Source organism: Zonotrichia leucophrys, chromosome 1A (assembly GCF_028769735.1).
Source record: "Zonotrichia leucophrys gambelii isolate GWCS_2022_RI chromosome 1A, RI_Zleu_2.0, whole genome shotgun sequence".
Lineage (NCBI taxonomy): Eukaryota > Metazoa > Chordata > Aves > Passeriformes > Passerellidae > Zonotrichia > Zonotrichia leucophrys.
The window spans coordinates 1,620,467-1,641,040 of NC_088170.1; the positions used below are offsets into that span (position 1 = coordinate 1,620,467).

General features: G+C 41.3%; 1 protein-coding gene across 3 annotated transcripts in view; it reads right to left on the reverse strand.

Moving 5' to 3' along the window:
• Window positions 1-20,574, reverse strand: part of PDE3A (phosphodiesterase 3A) — a 203,298-nt gene that overhangs the window by 141,995 nt on the left and 40,729 nt on the right. Inside the window, exon 1 of one of the 3 annotated variants that reach the window (XM_064734824.1) lies at window positions 8,445-8,536. The exons of the other annotated variants lie outside the window; for them this stretch is intronic. The gene's annotated coding sequence lies outside the window, so the exon portion shown is untranslated. Of the gene's footprint in view, window positions 1-8,444; window positions 8,537-20,574 lie in introns of those variants that run through there. 3 annotated transcript variants of the gene reach the window in all.

Sequence of the window (20,574 nt, forward strand, 5' to 3'; positions counted from 1 at the left end):
CCCTCAGGTAATTTAGGTGAGCACCAGCAAGAGTGAAGGGGTATCCTCAGAGGTGTCTCCTCCAGTCATTTCTGAAATTCTGCTGCATCACTGGCAGACCACACACTGCATCAGGGCAAAAAGCACATCCCCCAAAGGTTACTCTAGATTTGCAAAAGTAAAGGTGGGAAGTCTTCAGTTCACTTTACTGTTACTCCTATTTCTCCACACCCATAGTTTTGCCTGGTTAAACAAATTGTCAGAGGAAGCATTTGACTTATTTTATGCATATATGAAAAATACAGATAAATTTATGTATGAAGGCTCTTTGACACAGTGGTCACAGCACTGTAGGGAGTTACAAGACTCAGCTTCCATTTTGAGCACCTACATTTACATATACTGAAACAGAACTTGTATTCCCCTCTCAGTTTGCTTATCCCCAAAGTTGAACTCCTCATACCTACCCACTTTGAAAATAAGGCTTGAAAAAATGTTAAGAAAGAACTTCTCTGGGTCTGACACTCCAGCTGTACCAGCCAAGCCTTCTAATACAACTCCCAGGCACCAAAAATATTATTTTGATAAAGTTTATGACTGGCTTGTGAAGTGAAACAGGCTAAATACACACTTGTTAAATACAAGCATGCTTTAGCTTAACAACAACACACAGAGGAGTGTAAAATTACTAAAGAAGAAAATAAATTTCCAACCCTAAATTCTGAAAAAATGTGGCACAGGTTTAGCCTTAAAGTTACTAAAGCAGTTGGAATATTGTTTATTCAAGAAAAAAAAAAAGAGGGAGGGTTTAACAATTGACATTTGTTAGAGACTACAATAATGTCATACTGGCTCTGTGTCATACTTGGTCTCTGTGCCCTTATGCACACACTCAACTCAGAAATGCAGGCACAGCACCCAGGGAGAGCAGGAGACTCCTCTCTTACCTCTGTAGCAAGTACTGAAAGTATCAGCTAAGCAATTCTCTGACAGCTATTTTCAAGATTGCCATTTTTATGTGGAGTTTAGAATCCAGCAGAGATGGTGCTTGTTTTGAAGCCAGAGTAGTCTACATAATCCTGCAATTTCATGTCGTGTAGTTTCTGAGTTCACAGCAGTATCAGTGTCATATACAAGCTCTACTACAACAAAACTCCCTGTAATCATCTGTGGTGACTGTTTATGAAGAAAGAGAAACCAAAGTATGCCTAGAGAGAAGGAAAAATTAGAAGTAAGATGATTAAAACACAGATGGAAAAAAACCCCCAAACCTAAGGCTTGGAAAAAAAATAGAGAGGATTATTGTCTTAGTTAAGTGATCCCCTGTATTGAAAAGAGATTGCAATCAGAAATCTGCCACTTATCCAACAAATTAGCCTGACTTTCAAAGGCATCCTTTAGCAGATGTGCGCCTTGCAGTACCCAGCGCACCCATTGCATGGAAAGCCATTTATTGCAGGAAGCAGGATTAGACTGAATCAAGGACACAAACCCAACTCTCCACCCAAAAATTTCTAATCAAAATGAGGCAATGTATCTTTCAGACAAAACTATTTTCAACCTGAAGCATGTTCTGGTACAAAGTGTTGAGAATAACTGCAGGAGTAGAATTCAGGGCTTTCTACACCTTTTTTTTTGTCCAGTTTAAGCCTGAAGGTTTGTGAGTAAGCTACACAGTCCCTAGAGGAAACAAGGAGTGTGCTTTGTATCACCTTCAGTATCAGCCTGACTTCATCAACACACAAATTCACTACACAGTGTAAAAACTTGGTTTCTCACCAGCCACGGAGGATGGGGGGTTTGTTCTCCAGCTCTGCAATCAGCTTTGGCACATCACACCCTCCTCTGCCTCTCTTCTCCTCAGGGGAAGCCATGGGCTCAGAGCGGCCTGTGCCCCACAAACTCCTTCAGCTCCCTAAAACTCATCTGGGGACTAAGGAGTACCAGACTAGGGATGCAAAAGCACTCACTGATACTGGCAGAGAGGAAAAAATAAAAATAAACCAAAACAAAGCTACCAGGGACACACTTTTGATTGTAGTGTCCCACTCCACAACTCACCACCAGTGGCCTCATGGTTAAAACCATTAAAATTCCCCTCTGTCCCATTCCAAACTGCAGCACTGATTCACTGCAGAACCCTGACCAAGTCATTCAACGTCTCCCTTTGTTTGAACCAGCTGTGGTGGGAGGATGAAGCTCCACATCACCTGAAGTCTGGAGAAATTTCTTTGAACAAAGATGCTCTGAAGGACAAGCAAGCAACAGAAACAGCACAAAGCACAAATATGCAGTAATGAATCAGCTACTATAAATCAAAATATTTTCTTTAAGGAAAAAAACAAAGATAAAATCTGAAGGACAGATTTCTAAGAAGCAGCAAAAGAAGTGAACTCAGATATCTGATTATATTTGGGATGCTCTGAAAATGAAGTTCACTAAGCAGCAAGTTCACACGTAAAGGAAAACGTTGTTACAAAAATGCAAATTTTTACAAAAAATGTGCATTCATAACAGTGTTCTAATCTTTCAGATTCTTTAGGACTTTAAGTCCAGTTTCTCTAATATATGGGCATTTTTGGCCGTTCCTACTACCTCTGTGGGATCCTTTGCTTAAGTATTCATCAGACGCAGGTAGTGAACATGGGAACCCCTCTCCTACCTGTCAAATATGCCCTAAAAGCCTAAATGGGTTAGCACGGACAAACAAATGCATAAGAGAATGTAATATGAGCTTTTGGACGTTTGACCCACTTTGGAAATGACCACTTTTTTTTTCAGCTGGTTTCTGCTCTTTCCATTTCCCAGGTGAACGTCCTGCCTTCCCAGCTCTCAGCTTCTCTGGTTAAAAAATAAATCCCAGGCACTCTCTGCTCCAGAAACCTTCACACCCCCTTTTTATTTAGGAACGCGTCAATGGAAGGGTGACCATCACTGGATGACCATCTTGTCTATGCCACAGTGCAATTCTGGTGCTTCTAAGAACATGAAAGAATAGAGTCATGACCTTAGCAGTTCCTGCAGGATAGTTTTTTCCTCACTCTGCATCCATAATCCATATGTTTCATTTTTTGCATGGCTGCCATTTTCTTGTGATTTATACTGCTGCTCCTCCAACCATTAGCCAGAGACATTCTCAGAACATTCAGCATTTGGAATAACATATGGAACAGCTCTGTTTACCTCAAACGCCATTAAATCTATTGTACTAGACAAGAATGGAAGTAAAGACTGTAAAAATGTAGGCAGAAACACTTGAATTTATTGTCAGTTTAGAGATTAATGAATTCCAAAACTCATCTAATCTGGAGTGTACCCCTGTAACAAACTCCACCCTGCACATACAACCACACGTGCTCACCCTAGAGCTTTGTTCCAGAACACTTTGCTTATTCATTAGCATTTTGCACCCCTTATTTTTAAAGTATATACATTGCAATCTGACCTCTTCGAAGGAGTGAATTTTATACATTATCATGATGATACATTTTTAAGAATTCAGTCTCCCAGTCCCAGTTAAGAGGGAGATTTCATACTCTCATCTGTGTTCTTGCTCTGCCTCTGCAAACAAGTGTCTAAACTATCATCTGGTACTCTTAAACTTTGACACTCCAACCTGGTCCTAACTTCTCTCTAACAGCGAAGCAGCAATTGGTCTGGACAAGAGCCCACACCACCAAACCCTCTGTCAGGAAAAAAAAGCCCTTTTTTTTTTTTTTTTTTTTTTAAATTGGTTCTGTTCAGTCCCTTAATGGCTGTCATTAATTGCCAGGGTCCACCTTTCAATTGAGCAGCTCTGGTGTTTAACAACATACACAATTAGCCGGCCCTGTTAGTGTTTATCTGGGAGGCAGGCACGGAAATTTCCAAGTGTGTGGTGTCTGCCTTGCCCATTAGAAGGAGGAAGAGTGAGGACATTAGTCTTTGTGACATATGGCATTCAGATGCACCCCACTGACACAGAACATGAGCGGCCCCGGGGCACTGACGGGCAACACGTAACCTCCGAAGCCATCACGGCCCAACTGTCCACCAATTTATCACTGTCTCACAAAAGCCATGTGTGCTCACTCACTTCATGTCAGAGGGGCTGGCGTGTCACAACAAAAGGGACAGTCAATAAAACTGTCAGGGCACTCCAAAGCTTTTTCTGTGCTGAGAGCTGGGTTAGGTGGGAACCAGCAGAAGAAATTCTGCCTGCCTGCCTCTCTCTGTCCCCACACTCAAATGCACATCTGGGAGCAAACATCAAAAACAACTTCTTTGGAGGCAATGAAAAACAGGAGCCAAATGAAATTCTTACCTCTCATTTTGCCTCCATGCTTTGCAAATCCTCTCAAACTCCTTGTAATAATGGAAATGAAAATAGATGCAAATGCAGGCAGGAGAACCAGTAAATAACTGACTGTCTGATTACCTTGTCTGCTCCTCTGCAGAGCTCATTTGGTAATTATGAGGAACTGTAAACAAGCTATATCGCTCTATGGATGCATTTAAAATCAACACATCTGGGGGGGCTGGGGGCAGAAACACATTGCAACACCATTGTTCCTTTTAACTCTTATTTTGAGCTTAATAAATCTACTACTTCACTTATTTTGCATTTAATAGAGACCGGTAAGTCAGAGATGAATATTTTTGCTGCTGTACTGAAAGAAATCAGAATCTTCTATTTCTTGTTTACCTTAATCTATAGCTTAACAAGCCCCATTTCCTTTCAGCTGTGTACAAATACTAGCGTGACTGACACATGTCCAGCTGCAAAACTGCTTAAAAGATGCATTAAGCATTGTCCCTAAACCCAAAAAATCTCTCTTACCAAGACAAGGTGTGCCTGCATTTCCAGAGCCAATGGCCCTAGCCTTCCAAAGGCACCAGAGCTGAACAAAGCAACCAAAGAAGGGTTCCCAAGATCTACTTTCTGAATACAGCTGGGTATTTTTGATACTAGTTTGTAAGGACAAAACAGAACTAGGTTAATACCAATATAGAATAGAATAACAGGATTTTTTAAATCCCCTTAGGCCAATAAAGAGCTGTCACTAGGAACAAAAAAACCCAAAAAACATTCCAGTTGAAACGTCTTTCCTCCCATGCTCAGTGCTTATGCAAGATGTGATATATTAATAATTTAAAAATACTAGAGCAGTTAGGAATCCTGCCTGTTTCTTTCCAGCTACCCCAAGCCCCAGTCTCCCACAGGCAGGTAAAAATGCATAAATTATTCCATAACCAGTCCACCAAGCCATTTTGTTAGGGAGGCTGAAGGGCCAAGAATGCAGTTTTAAGTGTAAAATAGCAAATATGGGACTAAAAGATAATGCTAGTTACTTCTGTAATAGTATTTTAACATTAGGTTAAAAAAATGGAGGGGAATTCTAAGTTCTTGCCCATGAGTTTATCCAAGAAGGAAAAGCAAACAAACAAAAAAATCTGGAAGTTAAATGCCAAATACTGAAAGTAATTTAAAAAACAAGTTTAGCTGAAGTTCACATAAAAACAGAGAAGAAAAAAGTTATTTTGAAAACATACAGAAACAGATTTAGACTTAGAAAATAGGGCGTTTTAGCACTGAAATTCTCCCTGCTGCTCTTAAACTGAACCTGAAGAGTTGATGAGTACTGAAATGCCTGATACAGGAAAAATCCTACATAAGACACAAGAACACAGCTATTCATTTGTGCTGGCCAGTGCAGCTGCTTGAATATCCAACTGAGGACATCACAGCCAGAACCAGAACAACTGCTTTTGCTGCAAGTCCTAAAGACTGTCCCAAATCCCCACTGCAGCAAGCACAGCCACAGCTCTGTGATGAAAACATGTCCCTGGTAAGTTTGAGGCTGCAGTGACAGCTTCTACAAAAACTTTCCTTCCAGCTGTTGTCCTCTCTACCAGAGGATGGCATCTTAGGAGCAGCTGATGTTCAGCAGTTTTTAATAGCGCTGCCTGATTGCCACACCATAAAGCAATACGTGGCCACATCCCTGTATTGAACAGTCTAATCAGGACAGATTTCAGTGATGTTCAGAGTCAGAAGAGGGCTCTTCCTTTTCCTTGGAAGTTACAGGAACAATTTTATTGTACTTCCTACTGACATGTGTCATTCTGTCAGAGGAAGAGAGAGAAGATAAGGAATGTTTTCCTCTCTCTGACAAGCCACTGGAATTTATTTAGATCTCCATATGTCTTTATATGTGTTGAAAGAAAGTCTGAACTGCAAGCATGGGAATATTTCTTCCACAAATCTGACCTCACCTTGTCCAGGGAGTGGCCCAGGGGACCAGATTACAGTGTTACAGTCTGCAGGTAATTCAAGCACATTCACAATCAGTGGACAAATCCTGCTCTGTTCATGGCCTCATTCATGCATCAGAAAACAGAAAATTTTTCAGTAGAAAAATTCTACTCTCTGGAGTAGAATTTCAAATTTCTTAGAAGACAGGGTCTTATCTTTGAAAAATAAGTAAGTTACCACTTCAAAAAGGGTTTTTTTAAATAAAAGCGATGTCACTCAAGACAAGTGGCACATTCCAACAGCAGCCCAGTATTTGTACAGAGCTGGAGTCTAAAGCTGCACGTGGCCATCACACCCCGGAGCTGCAGCTGACACAGGGACAACCTTTTCTCCATGGAGCAATGGAAAGCACATGAGTCCTTCCAGAAACGCACATCCAGTCACACTTCACAAGGCCAAGTACAAAAAAAGACAACCACAAAGAGTTTGTTTGCTGACGAAGCGGCACCAAAGCCTTGGAAAATTCTACAAATAGTGACAAGGAATTTTGTGCTAAATAATATGTCTGTGGCAGAGATGAATCCAGTTCAAGGGTGATTAGGAGCAGGAAGTAATAAAGAAAGAGTCTCAGCATCAGACTCTGTTGAAAGTCTTTAACACCCAATTATCTTAACTATAAACAGCAGGAAAAAAGTTTAAAAATTATTGAAATCAGGCTAGCACTGCATGCATCCCCATCTAGAATTTTTATTTCTATGAAACCCCCTAGCATATCAATCAGCTTTAAGGAATGACTAATAAATTTTAATATTCCTCTTGAAGTTCATATTAAAGCATTTTACAGCAGGAGTTATTAGTTTATTACTATTAGATCAATATTAATATTGATTTGACATAATAAAGTAAGTGAGCATTCATTTCCTTACTAATCTGAAGACAGCAGAATGATGGGAAACAAAAATTACCAAACATCATTAATAAATATTCAGTATACACCAGATTTTGAAGCTCTACATTCTCCTCATGAAGCAAATGAGTCCTAAAAAAGGCAGAACTCCAATCTTAACTTCACTTGCCATTATGGTCACAACTGCGTCAAATGGAAAGAAACGGTCCCTTATTACCCCAAAAATGACATTAGAAAAAATGTAATTTTAAATAAAAATTACATTAAAAGACAAAACCCGAGAAAATATGATTGGATTATATTATACATTAAGCCAACACCTAACAAAATGAGGAACTGCACCAGAGTATCAGCCTGAGGAAATTGCATTTACAGAGAAGGGGTCCCACAGGTAAAAACTTAAAATGCTTTAGGACTGCAGAATAACTGCCAGTGTGGGTAGGTCATCTGTGGGCTACCCAATAATGTCCAGGTGACTGAAAAGCTCCTGAGTACTTTTGTGGGTCCTGCTTAAAAGGTACCATTATAAAGCATGTGCTCTTCCTTAGCTTCCAGCCAAAAAACCCAAGATAATAAATCCATTTTCCAGCAAAGAAGTCAACAAGCCTCTTTATTACCAATAAAATTGCTAGTAGCAAACATATAAATATATTTCTAAACTATTTCCTTATTTTAAGTCAAGTGCTGTAAACTAGTTAGCTTGATGATAATTATTCAGTCCTGAAATTTATTTCTGCCTTGGCTGAAAAAATAAAGCTGGAGGTAAAAAAAAGAAAAGAAAGGGAAAAAAAGAGTAGTCTTAAATCCCCAGCCTTGCAATAGATGTGGATTTATTTTCCATGGCAGCACGTGAGGTTTACTGGTGCAAGTACCACCAGAAGAAAATACTCCAGACTTGACTCACAGGCAACAAGTCCAAGCTGTAGCACCAGCTTAACATGGCCAATAGTTTCCATAATATAGCTCATTTTAAGCTCCACATGCAATATTTGATTCTTTATTTTGTGCCTAAGATTATGGATATGGATTGAATGCTTGCTGTGCAGATGATAGAGAAAAATATTGTTCTACCTGTGTGGAAAATTACGTCTGCTTTCTTATGAGTCTTATTTCAAATCATGAATTTCAAAGTTTGGAGGGGATACAGTACTGCAGAGGCCATTCTGCGTCCTTCTCACAAGCTCCCCCAAAACGGCCAAGTTGTAGACAATGAAAGCAGAGCCGTGGATGCCTTAAGCCCTGCAATTCCTGCCCTGCCAGGAAGCTGCCAGGGCTGGGGCACACAGACAGCAGCACCCAGCAGAAAGGACTTCTCCAGCTCACCTGGTAGAACTCTGCATTCACTGTCTAGGTGATGCCTAAATGTCACCACACATGTCACAGCTGAGATGGCAATGGCACACAAAATATCACCACACAATATCAGAAAGCTTCAACCTAAACAGAATAACACCATACCTCGTCAGCAGGCTGCAGCATCTGCCCTCCCTGTCCCTCAGGCCAGGCTTTTGTGCCCTGCTGCTGATGCCCTGCACCTGTGTGCCCTTTGTGCCGTTCCCTTCAATGCTGCTCACCTGTGGGCACAGCTGGGGCCAGTTGGGGATGATGGGGCACAGCCCCACCCCAATCACCACTGACTCTGTGCCTACACCTAAAGGAAGCTGTAGTCTCATTTTAGCTTCACACCAAACCTGCAAAATTTATCTTTAATAAACACTTATGAAATTCAGTTTAGACAACAACAAGGGAACAAATACACAAACTTGGAATAGCTACACAAATAATTTTAGGAGTTAGTGCAGAAAGCAGATTGTGATTCAAGACATCCGGACATGCAAACTCTCTCCTCTGCTTACTGCATGACCTCAGACAAATAATGCTGCTCATTCTCTTAATATTTCTGTTCCCTTGCAATTTCCTGTGATGAAAGGAGGATAGTGAATCAGATCTCACCATTCAGGCAGACATCAAAACACACGTGAGAGGGGACTCATGTGAGAAGGTGAGACAATCAAGGTTCCTGTAGGTTGAAGTCCCCAGGTGAAAATTAATCCCATTTAAAATAGGGCTGACTGTAACGTGCTTGATAGCACACAGACCCCAAGTTGCTCATATGTCAGAATCCCTTTGAGTCACAGAAATTTTACAGCCCGACATCTTTTCCCTTGGGGAGCTGGTAATGTCTTCTGACATTCTCACAGTTCTCTTTCCCCTTTGTGCTGAGGAAGAGGCACCTGTGCTTCTCCAATAATTTATAATATTCAGATTCTGCTTTTGAACTTTCCTTTGCCCCAGTTTCTTGTCATCACTGCTTAGTTATCAGCATGGGGAAGCGAGCAAGTAGCTTTCTCTCTTCCCTCAGGCAATACCATTGCTGCGCTTTGATTTGCGTCACAGAGACAAAAAAAGTAGAGCAGCTGCAGCCCTTAATTGCAGAAACCACGTATGTGAGGCCAAGCTGCAGTTTCACTGTTGCTCTTTCAGCTAGAAAAATTATTAAAGGCCCAGTCCTGCTTCCCCAAAAACACATTTCCCAGCTTGCACACTAGAGCAGTATGCAACTTTCAGACAGTGAAATATGGTAAAAAATTAGAAACATCAGTACTTTTGAGAAGAATAAAGGTGTCAGAAATAGGCTCCTACTCCAGGTACATCACCTGAGTGTTTCCCATAAGTCTGTTAAGGAAGCAAATCCATCACTGCTTGTCCCAGTTCTCCTTGGAGAGGGTAGATGGGCCCAGGCACTTTATTCCCCTTGCTGAGGTGGATTACTGCAGAGGGGAGGGTCAGGTGTCTGGGTTGCTGTTTAGGTGCAGGTAGCTTTATGTTAATAAATACAAGATCCAAGAGCCACATCTGGCATTTGCAGTGAGAGGCAGACCAGCAGGTCTGGCAGTACATCCCAGGTTCCTGAGGATGTCTTTCCCCAGATTTGAGCCCTAACTATTTCACACGCACACACTTCCTTTTTACACATCCATAGGTACACTCCCACAACAAAACAAGGAGTGGCTTTCATTAACTGAGCATGGAAATGAGGAGCTTGACCTGCTGGGAATTCCCAAGCAGTGCAAGCTGGTCACTCTGATCCAGCTTTGGCCAGGAAAACAATGACAATGGCCAGGCCAATACTGATATAGACTAGAAAATACTGGACTAGAAAATACACAAGTTTATTATGTGCAGCTTCAGCATATAATACCTTTTTCCTACTGAAACACTTTCTTGCAGGTATATAATCCCTCTGGTTCTGAAGTTTTCATCAAGATGATCGTCTCCTTTCATACTGTCCAAGTTACCAGATGGTCCCAGAAAGTATTTTAAGATATATTTTGTTTACTCTGTAGAGCATTAGGACAACTTTATACTGAGAAGCATCATCATCTGCTGCTGATCTTTTGCTTCTAAAGAAAAGAGCAGTTCTGTATTGGATGTGCTTATACATTAATATTTCAGAAAAAGGAGTAAGGATATCAGGGTGGGTGGTGCAAATATGAAGTGTAGAAGGAACACAACACACTAAGAAAAAGAAAACCATAAATTAGAATTCCTAAACAATGTAATGATTAATTACATGAGAAAGAAAGCTTCCTGTACCCCAATATCTTAGCAAATCCTTACACAAATTCAGATGCAGAATGCTTTCAGACTGTGCATTTAAAACTTTCAGTAGCCATGTGCCAGTGATGCAACAGCTGGATAAATCCACTCCCCCATCCAACCTCCAGCAGCTGATTGAAGAACAGCAAGGAGCATGAGAAATTTCTCATTTTACTGTAATCATATGCATGTTACTGATGCTTACACAGCCCTGCTTTCATGAGGAAGAAAAGCCAAAAATAAAAATGTCCCAACTTAAAAGAGTGCCCTGTTCTAGTGGTATTTACACTGCTGCAGAAGTGTAAGGTTTGGATTACTAACGTGGGCTATTCACCACCAAATTCCCAGGAAAACGCAAGCTGGTAAAGGTTGTGCTTGCTTTAACTTCTTGACCAAAAGGTAAAACTCTTCTAGACAACTTTGCAGTTTTGTTTAAAAACTATTTTGGTCCTGATGAAATTTGTCATTTAACAAAAACCACACTTACTACCTTGAAAAAAACCAATCACCTTGAAGCACTGTTTCACCAGCTTGAAGAACAAGAAAAATCTCTAAGTCACTAAGATTTGCTTTTGCTGGGAATTCCGTAATTATTTTCCCTACATTACTTGCTTGTACTGGGTGAATATGGTGAAAGCTCTGATCTTCACTGTCATGTTCTCAGCACATCCCATCTCTTTTCAGGAGAGATCAATTTTGCCACAAGTGCAGGGTGCTCACTCAGGAATACAGTTTTTTCCCTATTCAAGGGCATTGCTTGATGATACCAAACAGCTCTGGCTTTAAGCACAGACCTGTCCTTTTTCATGAACACTCATTTTGGTGCCTCACAATCAAGCTGTTTGCTCTAGGCAGTTACTATGGCTTCTGCTCATGAACATGCTTTGTTCCTCAGTCTCCTTCCAGAAAATAGGAAGCAACAGCCTGACAGCAGAAGGGTAAAGAAGACAGTAGAAACCTCTGTATCAGAGCTACCCTCACACATTTGCTTCCAGGTCTGGATGTACTTTTGGGCTCACAGTTGCTTATTCCAATCAAGTTCTGTCATGGGATATTTTGACAGACATAGAGAATAACAATGTTTTTCACCTACAGTGAAATGTTCTGAAAGGCAAGATGCCTGGTGGTTAATTTTCTCCTTTTGGTAAATATGCATACAGTCTGCCCTGTTTTTGACTCAAATGATATTTGAAGTATTTTTAGAGGCAACCACTGGCTAGACCAAACATTCTCCCTTTCCTGAAATAGTAGCTCTGTTTTATGGTCTCTGAAGCATCCTGGCTTTCCCCATCTCAACTGCAACTCAGTTCTGCTGATCTACTCGAGCACAGCTCTTCCCCACACCTTCAGGGATGCTCCCAATTCTACACAGCTCATCTCAGCCTTTGCCTACCAGAGCTGCATTTCAGTGAGCAGCATCACCCAGATAATCCAGCTTCTGGTCCTCTCTGGACAGAAGAGAAAACAATATGATGGTATCTCTACTCATCCCACACAAAGAGATGGTCTCAGGAAAAATGGACTCATTCTCCAGTACACCCAACAAGAAGAGATGTGTAACAGGACAAATTCTTTCCTCCACAGGCACTGAAATCTTCCACCAAGGATGGAGCTGGCTCTGAGGAGTGCTGGCTGAATTCTGTGCCCTTCAGATGAGGACCTCATGTACCCTGATTTCGTTCAAGTTTAACGAAAGCATCACAGAGGAACGAGGTGTGCACGCTGGAAAGACACCAAATGGTGACATGTTTGTACTGCTGTTTGGCCAGCACAATACAGCATTTATCAAAAGTTAAACATTTACTCAAAACAGAGCTTCTGAACACTTTCTGCCACAGTGTAAATTGCTGTAATACAGCATGAAGTTCCACAAAGGAGCACATACAATGCAAGAGGTAAAACAATTCCGCTGACTTGACCCAACCCTTTCTGCTCTGTTTTCTTTTGTCCTGAGCATGAGAAGAGTGAGATAAGACTATTACATGCTTAAGGAAGATAATAAATTACAACAGCATCTTTCCCTGTTTGATTTCACCCTTATTTAACTTAGTTAAGGAGAAAAAAATTATAAAGACGGTGGTACAACAGAGTAAGTAATTGACTTAGGATTTGTTAGTCCTGTAGCCTTGATCCAGTTTCACCTTTCATATCTAGATGCCTACACACAAGGAAGAGTTAGGAGAAAAGAATCACACGGCCCAAACAACTGTACAACACATATCAGTAAAGTGTCACTCAAATCATCCTACTTCTCGATGGCAAGGAATTTGCCCCAGGATATGTGACTCAGGCAGCAGAATTCTGAGGTGCTAGGATAAAGGAACCCTTCTACTGCCATTTCTCAGTTTAGAAGGGCAGCAGTCTGTCCCAAGAAGGATCATAAAGCAGCCCTGCCACACAAAACCTGACTGGCTTTTTTTTCTAGCATGCAAACTTTAAGACTGGTATTGCTTTAACACTGTCAGTTAAGTGATGCTAATTTTCATGAGTTCTCCAGCAAGCACTCAAGGAATTTAGTCTTTGCTAGAGCTTTCTTGAGACACATATGCTCCCAGTCTCCTAAAGTGAGGGATTGGCCTGAAATCTCTGAAAAAGAGGACTGCAACTTCCATTTCCCTTCTTACCACCACTGCTGCAGTGTTTATGTATTCATATACAAAATCAATATACAATGACAAACATCTAACACTCCTCCAGGGAGAGAAATGACATGGAAACTGCCCCCACCTCCCAAAGGTACAAACTGGCAGATGGACAACTGTAACTGAGATGAGCATGAGGCTGAAGAGCTTTTCCACATGTACTGGCTGTCCTGCCCCACTGCCAGTGGTGTCTTTCTTGCTTTGTGTTGTCATCTGATGCAGACTGAAGGAATGAGCCCACGCACAGGACTCAAGCAGCGCAGAAATGCATTTACCAGGCGCCATGGAGGCACTGAAATAATTGCCCAACATGCAAGGTCACAGTGTGCTGTACTAAATCTTCCATGTATTGTAAACAGGCAATTTCTGCACGACAAAAGCACAGGCAGCATTGTTCTGCTCACCTATTATAGTGGCCTCACCACCAGAACCATTACAAAAACAGGATATGTGATTAGAGAGGAAAATAATCTGAGTTTTGTCCTCAGGCCACGGGCTCTCCATCCCAGCAGCTCCTCCCAGCAAGCACAGTGGTTTCTCTTACACAGGGCTCATGTTTCTGCCATCTGCCCACCATATTGGTGGGGAGGTTTGGAAAAGCGCTGAACAAAGCAGGGCTTGTGTCCCTCCACCAGCCAAAGGAAAGCCTGGACTGGCACCCAGCAGGCAGCCCCTACATCAACAACCAGCCAGGAGTCTGACAGGGCTAAACACAGCAAGAGATCATCTTGCTAAGAAATATTTTAAACAGAATTGAGGCTATATCAACAGCTGGAAAAGGACCTATTGAAAGAGTTGGGGGGAGGGGGGAAGACCCCTTCAACTACACGTGTGATAAAACTAAGGCAGCACAAAAATCCAGCAGGAAGCAAAGATTTATTCACAGCCCTTTCTGTAGAGCTGCTTAGCTTACAGCTTCTTTAAGAAGCCTCTACTAATTCCAGGTAAATGAGTGGCTAGGGCATTGCCAGGGAGGCTTTGTCAGAGTTACAGATTTCCCTGTTACAGCAGGTGGGAAGAAAAGACAGCTACTGGGAAGAAACCGTAATTAAAACCCAATAATTAAATAATTAAATCCCAAATATATTTGTATTAAATGAGTTAACGCAGACAACTCTGTAAGAGGAGGACGAAGAACTCCAGTGTGACCAAGATCTTATCCAGAAATGGAAATTCTTTCTGGGAACTCGGGAGAGGCACTCAGACAATTGTTATCTCCCATTCAGTTTGAGGCTGGGCAAGCAGCTAGGGCTGAAAACATCAATTTCAGTCACTTGCTCAACACTAGAAGTTGATACAGCAGTGATAACAAGTGTCTGTGGCAAATTTCCAAAACCAGACTTTATGTCAAAGAAAAACAAAAATACCACAGGGTGCTCCATCATTCCCTCAGCTTGGAGTCTACCTTATTTTCCAGTGAGTAGGGGGCCATAAAAGAGTAAAAGCCCTAGAACTGAACACAACATTTCCGAATAGCTGCTAACAATCTGGAGATTAGCCCTAGCTGGATGTTTATTAAACAGCTGCTAGCACAAAAGTCATATGCAACACAAACCAACCAAAATACACACAGTGATCTTACCATCTCAAGGGGATTCACAGTCTACTCAAACACACAGCTGCTTCATCAGTTATCAAAGACAGAAAAAGAAGGTGTGACTGCACACTGGAAAGACCTAATTGTTTAAGGAAAAAAAAAAAAAGAGCAAATAAGGAGTATTAAAAGAAGCAATAAAATGGAGAACTGAAGTGAATCTTGTAATTTTCAGATCAAAATAAATTAACGTGGTCTGAAAATTAAAAACATCCCAGATTAAAACTCAGCCACACCATTAATGCATTCCTCCCAGACCAAGTGGTCTGAGGAATTTATAAATTTGGCATCACATAAAATGTGCTATTCCTGGCAGATCGTGGAAAGAGGGGAAGTGGAAAGGCCAGGAGCACAGGCAGAGCAGCAGCAGGGCCAGTTTCAAGAGCACAGCTAGGGGGTATTTGCTGCATTTCTGAGTCTTTTAAGTCCCAAATCCAGAGCACCAAATAGGGTGAACAAGTTGTGCTCATCAGCATCCCCTTGGAATAATCTACAGCTCTGATACCTGCTGGGATTTGTAGGAAATCCACAGCAAGTTCAGCCATGTAATATTCATGGAAATCAACATATAGACTTTTTTCGTTCTTTTAATTAAGAAGTACAAAAGTCATCAGCTGGGACATCCCTCTTAAAAGGTTTAACATGGACAAATTCTGAACTACAAAACACTACAACTTTTCATTTTCCATGCTAAGGAAACACTTATGAAAAAAACCCCAAGAAACCAAAAATAATGCAATCAAAACAACAAACCAAATAGAAAATTCTTTTCCCACAAGGAAAAGCAGCTTTATGCACAAGATTATCTTTCACCAACTATGCAGATAGTCTGTATCAAGGGAATGGAAAGACTTATGAGGCATCTGTCACACACAGCAGCAAAAAGTAGATGGCAAAGAAAAAATGGAAGTCACAAACCCATACAAACTCCCAAACTACCAGGAGGGTTTGGATAGAAGGACTCTTGCAAATGACCCTATCTGCTCACAGCAATGACATCTATACATTGGAAACATGAAGCTGTTCTTGGCTGGGCCTGATTTTTTAATATCTGGAGTATTCATTGCAAGCAAGATGCTTCTTCAAGCGTTAGGAAGAACACCTACATATCAGCAAAAGGAAGGAACTCACTTCAAGTATCAAATTCTACTGAATTTCCAAGTGAAGGCAAACGAAAGACTGCAAAGTTACTGCTCTCTGCTCAAACACCTCCATGTCAGAGCACATTAAATGTACCGACTCCATCACACAATTCCAACTCAGTTCGTGCCACAGATCCAATCTCCATCAACTCCAGAGTTGGTGTCAGCCTTCATGAGTTTCTCTGAGACATTGATCTGTGCCTCTGTGACAGAAAGTAGCTCCACCTGTCACTCATTAAGGACTGAAGAACAGAGCTTGAAGCACAGCACTTCCTCACTGCAGCAAAAGAGGCAGAGATGCTACACCATGCTTGGGACCAGCTTTGTCCTGCTTTTCTACAGTTAGCCAAATTGTTGCTCACGATATTACAGGCCTAAAAACTTAATCTCCTCACTGAAAAGTGTGTTGTGCCATTGATAGCTGTTCCTACTCCAAAATATGTTCAAGAGAGATGAGGCACCTTCTGGAAGTGCCTGGTGACACTGAGGTGGGACAGTGAGGAGCTGTGAGTTACGGACTGAAGGGGAATTTGTTTTCACAAGTGTGATCATCAGAAGATATCTTGGAACCAGCTCCCCAGCTGCTCCTGACACAGACCAAAAACCCAGAGAGAAACACACAAAACACCTGCCTCAGAAGACAAACATGGGAACCTGAACCACTGCAGCAAGAAAATATTCTCCTGTTTCCTTCTGCACCCCAACCACATCACCTCTGCAGACCCTTTGGGCACCATGTCCTACCCCACTCCTGAAGACCATAAGAACATCTTTGATTTGCAGAAGGAAAACACACATAGAAAGAAAAGATCCTTGAGGTTTAGCAGCTAAGGAACTTCTGAAATTCTCTATTTCTAAAAAGCAAGGAAAGGCAACGGGATGAATCGGAGGTACAACACCGATCTAAAAGCAGAGCCACTAAGAAGAAAGGAAGAGCAACCAAAGAATGAATTTCCTCAAAATCACACATCCTAATTCTGCCCACTTCCTTTGCACTCCCTCAGCTGAATTTTTGTCCATGTGAATAAACATGTGCAATGGGAATTCAGCTCAGGACCTCGCTCCCATTACTGCAGCTTGCATTTAATTGAAATGTGCAATCCCATGGAAGTCCAAACTTTAACCCATTTGGGTGGAGTGACTATTATTACAAGCTTCATATTTTTCCCTAAAGCTCCAGCTGCTGGAACTGTAAGACTCCGTGAGAATCCAAAGATCTCAGTTGCAGGATTTTTGTTTTGTTTATTTTAAAAGATAACTCAAGTTCTCATGCTTGTGGAGAAATAAAAATAAATAAAAAGAAAAAGCTTAAAACCATGACTTGCAGGTTTATTAAAGGCTCAGAAACCAGGAAAGGAGAAAAAAAAATACTTTCCATCTTTTAAAAAAAGCTTATGAATCTTTTAGTTTCCTATCTGCTTACTCCTTTGAGTTTTTATTCTGCAGCACTTTCTCTCAAATAACTTTTTTTTTCAGAATATAATTACTCCTCAATAAAGTGACAGATTAGAGGACCCATTCTTCCTGTAGCTTTACTGAAGGTGATCATATTTCATGAGTCCAAAGTCATTCCTCTTCCATGCATATAAGATGTAAAATTATTTCAAGGGTTAGTTTAGACCACAGTGCAGGAGATGAGAGGGAAGAGAAAGGTTTGATACAAGACTTCTTAGATAAAATATAAAAAGGTAACAAAACATTTATGCAGCCTCAGAACAAAGGAACCAGGCCACAGTCTGTCAATCAGGTTTGTACCTATCACCTAATCAATAAGAGAAGCAGAGAATCAATAAGACAAGCAGAGAATTTGCTTGATTCTCCATGGGCATTTCTCTGGGAATTCACTAGAATACTTTACCTGCAATACCAACACCATTAATGCCAAGGGAAAAAACACCCAACACAGTGCCTTAAAAATTGCTCCATTACTTTTTAATGGTGATTTCAAACTATTTTCAGACTATGCTTTCAGCCTCATCACCTGGTTCACATGGTTTATTTGGTTTTGCAGAAGCAGGGGAGCAGCTTTGTGATGCAAATGTGTTTGGTGGTAGCACCAGATGACCACAAACAGAATCAGACCACCTGTATCCCCTCCACAAGAAGAGTAAAGTAGTTATCAGGACTCATTTTCTTCATAGATGTTATGAAAAAAGTTGAGATACACTATGTCCAGCTCTAATGCTTTTATGTTTTCATGGAGAAAAAGGAAAATATTTTTTTCTAAGCAGTTTCCAGCTTCAGGGCTCTCAAGTTACAGAACTGAAACCCAGTGAACAACACAGGATCATTGGTGATGAAGATGAGAGATAGAATGAAGTGCAAGGAAGAGCACATGTGTGTGTATGTATTATTGTATTAAGCTATGCATAAGCACTGCTTGGCCAAATTAAGTTTTCAGTTTAACTCCCACTACTGAAACACAGATTACAGAGTTAATTAAAAAATAATTCTCGCGGAGTAAAGCAAACTACAGCTATGTAATAGTGATGGAGACACTGACCAAAATTCACTCAGACCACTGTGCAGCTAAAGGGGTTAAGCACTGGAGGAGAGGGCAGAGAGGTGCACTGCCATTTCACTGCTATGCTGCAAGCCCAGAAAGCCTGGCTGGCTCAGGAGGAGCTACTCAGTTCACAGAGCTGCTTCAAGTAAAATTCCACCCATTTTCCAATCTGCTGCGAGGTTTCCTCTCCCTCCTCTGCAGTATCAAATGCTACTGACCACAGCTGGAAAAGACATCTAAAATGAAATGAAGCCCTGTCTCCTACCAGTACAAACCCACTAATGAGAAGTTATTAAAAATATCCTGTTCATTTCACCCACAAGAACACTTCCCAAAAAATTTATTGTCAACGTAGACCTTGGTAAAGCCACTGATCAAGCTCAGCCTTTTCCACGTGGATTGCAACAGCCCAGCACAATGCAAGCAGCACCTAGTCCTGATGCAGCCTCAATCTTTTTAACATGTCTAAGGAATTCACAATCAATTTCTTTCATTTTCAGGGCAATAACTGCTCGGGCCAAAGGAAGAAAGCAAGGAATTGTTTCATTTGGCATTCTCTTGTATCAGTACATTTACCAAACAGCTCTGACGTAGAACTTGTCATGGTGATTCATTTTATTGCATCCAAGCCTGTTGTACTGCCCCAGTAGGTATTCCAGCTACAAATGAGTCATAAAACCCCTGAATGTGGTGTTTTGTAGGAAAGGCTGAATTCTCCATCAAAGGAGTCTCAAGAAAAAATTTAAAAGAACAAAAAGAAAGCACCATTACTTGGGGGCAAGGGGCTGGAAAAAGAAAAAGAATACATGAATAAATAATGTGGAAGCAAACAAAGTCCTTGCCGTGTTGAGCACAGCTGTTCTACAGCAATTATAGAGGCTCTGGTTACAGAGTCAGGGCCATTTATCCAAGGAAAGAAAAGCCCTGGATTGCACAATATGGGAACAGGAACACACAGGGAATATGCATTGACTTGTTAGTGCTCAGGAAGTAAAGATTTTGAAGACATCACTGATCTACAACAATTTCAAACAAACAAACAACCTGATGCTGCCAGAGGACCTGCACAGAGATGACTACACTTGGAGTTAAAATTCTTACAAAGCCAACATTCAGCCTACTGTGCTTTTGGGTTTTGTGTTGCTGAAAAGGCTCCCCAGGTATTAAAGAGTCTTGTTTTTCAGCCTCATGACTGAAGAAGTAGTCAAGATTCTTCCGTTTTGGTTTTCAAGGTTGTTTATTTTCTCTCATCTAATACATTCTTTTTGGACTTGCAGAGGTCTGTCCAGCAGGTCAGGTTGAGGTACACTGACTGCCTTCAGTGTGTTATTTTTTATACTAAAAATTTTGTGTACTTTATTTACAATAATTTTCCAATACTTATCCCCTATGTTAAACAGTCTGCCTCTACTCTAAACCAATCCAGAAGTGTCACCATCACAGCAGAAGATGGAGGGCAAGAAGAAGGACAGGACACGCCCAGATTCCTTCATTTTGCTTCTTGAACCCCCATTCTAAAACCCCCAAAATTCTACTTTTTCACCCTGTGGGAAATTAACTATCACTCCATTCAAACTTTTGTGGCTTGTAACTCCTCACACAAAGTTGGTAATTGTTTCCATGGGCTAAATTCAAAGGCACAGGTGTTTGTGATTCCATGCCGAGGTCTCTGAGCCCCTGCCAGGGTCTGGAGCCCTCCAGGGCAGCAGAGGAATCTCCTGGGTTCTGACACTGTGCTAGACACCCACCTAAACACAAGTAACTCTGCCTCTTTGAAGCACTCTGTGGACAAGGGAACAGCCTATCAGGAGGTGCAGACACTGAGTAAATCATTGCCCTTGCTCAGGAACAGAGAACAAGCTGTTCTGCTCTGCCCTCCTCATCCGTGTGTGTGGAGTCTGTGTCCATTCCTGCACAGGGATGGGAAGGCAAGAAGTTAAGTAAATTATAATGGCATTAAAAGATGCCC